The sequence below is a fragment of the Myotis davidii genome, unplaced genomic scaffold (genome assembly GCF_000327345.1).
Source record: "Myotis davidii unplaced genomic scaffold, ASM32734v1 scaffold164, whole genome shotgun sequence".
NCBI classification, from domain to species: Eukaryota; Metazoa; Chordata; class Mammalia; order Chiroptera; family Vespertilionidae; genus Myotis; species Myotis davidii.
The window spans coordinates 4080610-4087522 of NW_006296417.1; positions in this window are offsets into that span (position 1 = coordinate 4080610).

The following is a 6913-nucleotide window of genomic DNA, read 5'->3' on the forward strand; positions in this document are numbered from 1 at the left end:
TGGAGCCATAGATTGCCCAGTGGCTGCGGGGAGAGAGGGCTCTGCCAGCCCTCGAGCGTCCGTCCTGGTGGAAGCTGACCCGCTGGAGCTGGCTTGGGAAGTTCAAAGTGACGGACTCACATTTCCCCCACCAAGCCTCCTTAGTTGTTGGTGAGAGAAGAGAGTGAACATTTGGGAAAGAGGACCTTTTTGAGAAAACTTGAAGTAACTGGTTCGTGTGGGAGTCAGGACAGAGTTAAAAGCAGGGTTTGGCCCTTCCCGTCTGGAACCATCACTGTGCATCGATGACTGGAGAAAGTAATGTAACCTGATTGTTCCATGGGGTCATTTCTGGGAATATGAAGACATTTTTCCAAAACTGGAAGTTCGTGCACCAGGAGAGCATCTCAGTGCTTTGTCCTGCACCCTTCCTTGCCTTCCCCTCCCAGGCCCCCCGCTCTGCTCACAGCAGACACCGGTTCCCCCTGAAACTCAGCTTAGATGTGGTCCAGTTTCCCCCTTAGAATGATATTAAGGTTGAAGATGCATTTGGCTGCCCAAGACAACCCAGCCTGCTTCTCCTCTCTGCATTGCATTTGGCAAATGTCTTCCGCTGAAAGAATGCTGAGAATTTCCCTTTTCATCATGTCAGATCATCTGGCTTGGGCTGGCCCTGCCGCAGCAGCCCAGTGGACGCAGCTGGAGCGGGGTGGGGCCCAGGCGGATTGCTGAGCTAGGAGCTACGGCCTTCCCTTGGCTTGAAGGTCACAGTGGAGTGGGGCTGACCAAGACCAGCGTGTCCCATGGGGTGAGGGAGACGCCCAGCCTGATGCACAATTGGAAAGGGGGGGGGCACAGAGAGCTCTTTCACAAACGTTCAGTGGGGAGCCTGACAGGTGGGAGAGGGTGATGTGAGGCCTGAAGAACTTGATGCCCTTAGGGACATTCAAGGGAAGTTGTACACCTGGGGAAAGTCGGGGTGATCCTTCCAAAGTCAGCAGATGGAGTCAACCAAAATACAGGATACAATTCAGAGAGGTTCGATTTTTCTTTGCTATAATTTGCACAATCGTTTATAGGTTGGAAGTTATTCCAGAGCCTGACAGATCAGAATTGTAACATAGGCCAAATTGCCTCTTTTTGCCCCAATGGCTACTCCATTTCTTCAGTTGAAGATACTGACTTCAGAAGCAGACAGTTTCCAACCCCTAAGTCTGTCCCTTCCCAGTTTTGAGCCTCAGATGATACATGTTTTTGAAAAGTTATGATAAAATAACTGATACATGTAAAGTTTTATAATTTTAGACATAATTCTTCAGAACTGAGATTATGTAGACACTAATCAGTTAATACATACCACTTCCAGGCGTGATTATTCTAATAGATACAGAAGAACCCCGTAGACAGAGACAATGCATGCTTTCCAGGCCCACATGGGACATTCCATAAACTGACCACAGTCTAGGCCTCATAGTCTCAGGTCCTAAGGACCCCATTCCTCACAACTTCCCTGTATTCATCGGATGAGCCCAGCTACATTGCCGAGCTCAGTTACTGTTCTGCACTCTCAATACCCATAGTTCCTGAAAACTTAACGGCAAATGAAAACATTAGGCTGCATAATCTAAATGTAATGTGATACCAATTATGTAAAATCTAAAATACAATATTTTTTCATGGGTAAGTACTTGGATTAGTAAAAGCACAGAGGGAAGGAAGGACTTACCCAACTAGGGATGGGTATTTCAGAAGTTACTTAAGTGATATCAGAAATGTTGTGATATCAATACTTCTGAAACAAAGGTATTATTTAAAATATAAAAGACCTGAATAAACGTGGCAAAGCTATATGTTAAATCTAGCCTGTGTATATTTAGAGGTCTGTCCAGTCCCTTCATATTCCCTTATGTTTGAGATTATTAGAATAAAAAAAAGGTGCAGTGTTCAGCTATCATGGGTGTTCAGCGAATGTTCAGTTTTGTCCTGACAAGTCTTCAGTAGAGCATTCAGTGAGCTAAGGTGGGTGAGGTTTCCGTGGGCAGTACCCAGGATTGGCTCACATCCTCCTTCCCCTCTGTGTTCCGGTCCAGCCTCTTACCTGTAAGGTGTATACTACAGGGCCAGGCTGACTTTGGGGTTGGGATGGCAGCAGCACAGTCTCCTATGGTCTGCTCTCCCACGATCTGGGGGGCCCCAGGGGTATTGGAACCATCAGAGCCTCATTTCCCTCCATCCAGGATAGCGAGACTCCCTACTGCCCAGCCCTGCATAGCACACCTGCCTGCCCGGTCAGGGAGAGATGGGTACTCCTAGCTGCCCCATTTCTCCATTTTTCTGCTGTATTACTCATTAATACCTGCCCTGATCTCCCCTTAGGCTGTGGACTTTCTTACCTTTTCAGTATAATTAGCAAACCTATTATACAATAAAAACATGACTTGGTTTCCATGGTGATTTGCATGTTCTGTCTCATGATGCTTTCTAAGGAGCCTATCTTAATCTTCATCAGCCCTACCGCAGCTAGTCTCTGCCATATCTCATTACAGGGAAAGCTTCCTTAAGAAAATATTGTATTTCCTAATGCTCCTTTCACCAGGGCAAAAATCCCAATGTATAGCACGGTGACTATAGTTAACAGTATTGTATTGTGTACTTGAAATTTGCAAAGAGAGTAGACCTTGAATGTTCTCAAAACACATGCGCCCAGAGTATTAACTATGCGAATGATGGACGTGTTGAATGATGTTATTGTGGTAATCTTTTCACAATACATACATATATCAAGTCATCACGTTGTGCACTTTAAGTTTACATAATATTATTCGTCAATTACATCTCCATAAAGCTGGGGGAAATTTGCATTTTGGAAACAAAGGCTTCTTGGGGTCAAATTCATTAATTTGCCTATAATCAAGAAGAACTGGTTTCTAATCATGGATTTTATTGTCATCAGCAGATATTGAGCACTTAGCATACGTGCTGTTAAGAAGCTTCAAGACACTTGGGATGTGTGTCTGTGTGGCTATCCCATGGATATGTGCGGCGAAACCTTGAGGACTGCATTCGGAGACCTGTAAAAAATGCATGTGGGATTTCAGTGTCCTCCTGCATAGTTTGCAGATGGCAAGCATTGAGAAATGTCAGGCTGGTTGGAACAAATCATTTTGAGTCCTACCCAGTGGGAGACAGGCAGTGTGGACAACCTCTTAATGAATATAGACTCGCACCAGCCAGCTGCGTCCATGACTGTTGCAGTAATTTAAGGGAATATGTTATGGGGTAACTTGACTGATTGCAGTCAATAAGCAAGAAGCCGAGAAGCCGGTCTGAACTGCATGAGGGTCTCATGAATGACTTCTCGCCATTAACCCTTCCTGCCCCTGGAACATCGCAAGAACAGCCTTAAGAAATGCCTGCCAAAGAGCCCTGTGATCTGATCCTGCACGGAATGCATCTGGCAGGTTCCCTTCACTGTTGCTGCTCAAAGTGCGGTCCACAGAATGGCTGCTTCGGTTTCAGCAGCAGCAGCATCTGGCCTTGTTAGAAATAGAAATTCTCAGCCCTATCCCAGACCTACTGCCTCAGAAACTCGGGGCCCAGTCAGCTGTGTTCTCACCAGCCCTCCTGAGAATTCTGGTGCACATCCAAGTTTGAGGACCACTGGACTGTCCAAGACCATAACAGAATGTGAGTAGAGGCCAGTTTTAATATCTATCACGCTTGCTTTATTGTGGTCCATGAGAATTAGGATTGCAAGTTATGTGTCTTCTCAGTTCCCGTGCCCAGCTCTCCCCCCACCTCATTCCTCCCAGCATCTTCTCTGCCGTAGCATGCCACACCCCTCCGGCTTCACACCACAGCTCCGCCAAGCCTAGCTCCCCCTTCACACCCTATGGGGAGAGTTCTGTTTCTGCACATATTGCCACTGCCAGAATTGACAGAAGTGACATTTATTACAAAACATGGATTTCATTTTATCACATCTGCCAACACCCAGTATGACATTTCTTCCAACCCCAACGAATCTAGGAATAGAAGTTCAGCAAATAGTGTTCGAGGGCGACGTTTCTAGATTAGTCTGCTCTCTTGTGACAGAGGAGTGGCTCTTACTTTGACAATTGAATTTATAGGCAGCATTTCATCTGTTAGCATTTAGAACTAAGCACTATTTATAACCATCTCTCCCCAATACAACAAGCACAAGAGCCTTGGTGCACTTAAAAATTATATATATATATATCTCAGCTTTTGTGAGATAGAATGCACATACAGTACAATTGACCCCCATTTAAAGTATGCAATTCAAAGATTTTTTGTATATTCATGTATTTTTGTAAAATTCTTTGTACAATGAATTTTAGTACATTTTCATCACCCCCAAAACAAACCCTGGATCCTTTAGTCATCACCCCCCTCCCCCAATTCCTCTTCCCCGCTAGATACCTATGAATCCATTTTCTATCTCTGTGGATTCATCTATTCTAGACATTTCAGTTATTTCCAGTAAATGTGCTTATACGATACGTGGTCATCTGTACTGGCTTAGTATAGTGTTCATCCATGTTGTAGCATGAATCAATACTTCATTCCTTCCCATGGCCAAATCTTTGCATTTTACTCCCCTACACCTTTGTCATCACCTTGTCACTTCTTAAGTTGGATTTTAGTTGTAGACTGTGCATACCAGGTATGTATATTTTCTTTTCTATAACAATCAATAGTTATTTACAGTTAGTTTCAGCAGCATTATCTTCTCCCCTTTATCTTCCTCTCCTTTTCTTTCCTCCCCACCAACCTCATCCCCCATGGCGGGAACCAGATTCTTACCCAGAGCGGTTGTTGAGCGGTTCGAACCTTATTGCCAGGGAGATGGATTCCATTCTGAGGACGCCCTTTCTTTTCACTGGGGCAGCCCAGGGTGGAGCAGGTGCCCGTGTTTACATTCAGCTGCATTAGCACCTTCTGAGGAACCTTGGCAGCCCATTATAATCTGCTTGTTCCCTGATTCCTGCCTTCCGGGCAGGCCTGGAGCTGGCTGCCTGATGCCACCCGCCGGACAGGGCCATCGCTGGTCTCATCGATGAATACTGTGGGCCTGCGCACACTCAAGTGCGGGCCCCCTCACCCCCAGCACCGTCTCCTCAGGCTTTCCCCTTTCAACTGCCCCAAGCAGGTCCCTCACCCCAGGTCACTTTACCCAGGTGACACTGATTGCAAAGGAACAGGGAGTAGTGGCACAATCTTTTCTCACTCCGTTCCTTGCTATAGAACGGTGAGACCCTTCTTGAAGCCGATTGTGGGAAATAAGACTTCGAAATGCCATAGAAATGGTGGGTTTGGTCATCAGCAACAGAATTCAGCGCACTGGCTGCATTCGACGTGTTTCAGCAGCTCTGAATACCCTGCAGTGATGAAAATCTCTTGCAGTTACAAAGAGTCAAACCTCCCTCTGGAGTGTCCAAGCTAGAATGACAACTAGATTTCCCGGGAGAGCAGGAGTTAGGTTCCGTACAGGCTCAGAAATGGTGTTCTACCCCCTGGAGACCGGGCAGCCTCCACTCATCCCACCCTTCCTCCAGCCCCGGCATTCCCAGCCCTCCAACAAGGCCTTGCCTTTCTTGGTCCCTAAGGCCCCTCGCCCAGCTTTCTGCCTCACTCCTCACAAATTTCCTCCATTTTCCTGACCATCTCCTTGCCCACCCAGCTCACAGTTTGCTGCTCCCGCCCTGTCCTCTCCTGGTAACCTGGGTCTGCCTCTCACAGCCCTAATGACACTGCGATGTCATTGTCTGCCTCTGTCTAAGCTGTGAGCCCCTGGGGCAGGACCTCTGTCTTCTCAACTCCCATCTCCAGCGCCATGCTTGGCACACAGCGGGCGCCCAGCAAGCACTAGCTGACGCACTGAGTAAAGCAGCCACATTTTTAACCAAGCAGCATTTATCTGAAGCCAGAGTGACAGGGCTTGTGGCGCTTGTGACCCTGATGGCTCGCTCGCTCTGCCTCCGTAACTCTCTAAAGCACGCTCTATGCCCCACAAATCAATCAAGGCTCACGTGACTGTTGTGCACTTTGGTTAATTGCAAACCCAATCAGTTCCCATTAAAAGCTGGCATTTTACATAAAGTTGAGGCAGGCCGCTGGCTTTGAAAGTGCACGTGATGCGGTTTCCTGATGGGTAAGGAACTTAGGGGAATATTTATGGCGCTCACGGATGACATCCTAGCTATTGTCCGTGTTCTTTTTTATGGCATCATAAAGATTGCCTTTTACGGTCAGGCTGGCTGACATCTTCATCAAATCCCCTCATGCGCACATACACCGAAGGAGCGTTTGTGCAATGAGCAACATTTCAGCAACATTCAACAAAGCTTTATTGAGTGCCTGCTTTGAGCCAGGCACTGACTAATGAGGTTTGTCTCCAGAGCTTTCAAATCTGCTAAAAATATTCTCAATTTCACAAGCAGTCAAGGCAAAAAAAAAAAAAAAATCATTTGCTCTAGTCTGCCTTGTGGGGCCCCCTGGGTGAAAATGCACCTAGAGCTGGCAGGGCAGTGAAACCTCTCTTCACGGACCTTCCAGAGCTCTTGAAAGGCCCTGTCTCCAGCGGGCTCTGGAGGACTTGCTCATTAGATTCTGCACACAGGCCCAGTTTCCTAGCAGCTGAGCCTCCGGGCACCCTGTCGTCCCTCAGCCCTGGGACGTGCCTCACCTAGTCCCAGAGCCTGGGGGAAGCACAGATGACCACCATCCTCTTCTCGCCCTGACTGAAATTAACTCCAAGGGAGCCTGGCTGGTGCAGCTCAGCGGTTGAGTGTCTACCTATGAACCATGAGGTCAAGCTCCATTCCCGGTCAGGGCACATGCTCAATCCCATAGGGGGCATGCAGCAGGCAGCCAGTAAATGATTCTGTCTCATCATTGATGTTTCTATCTC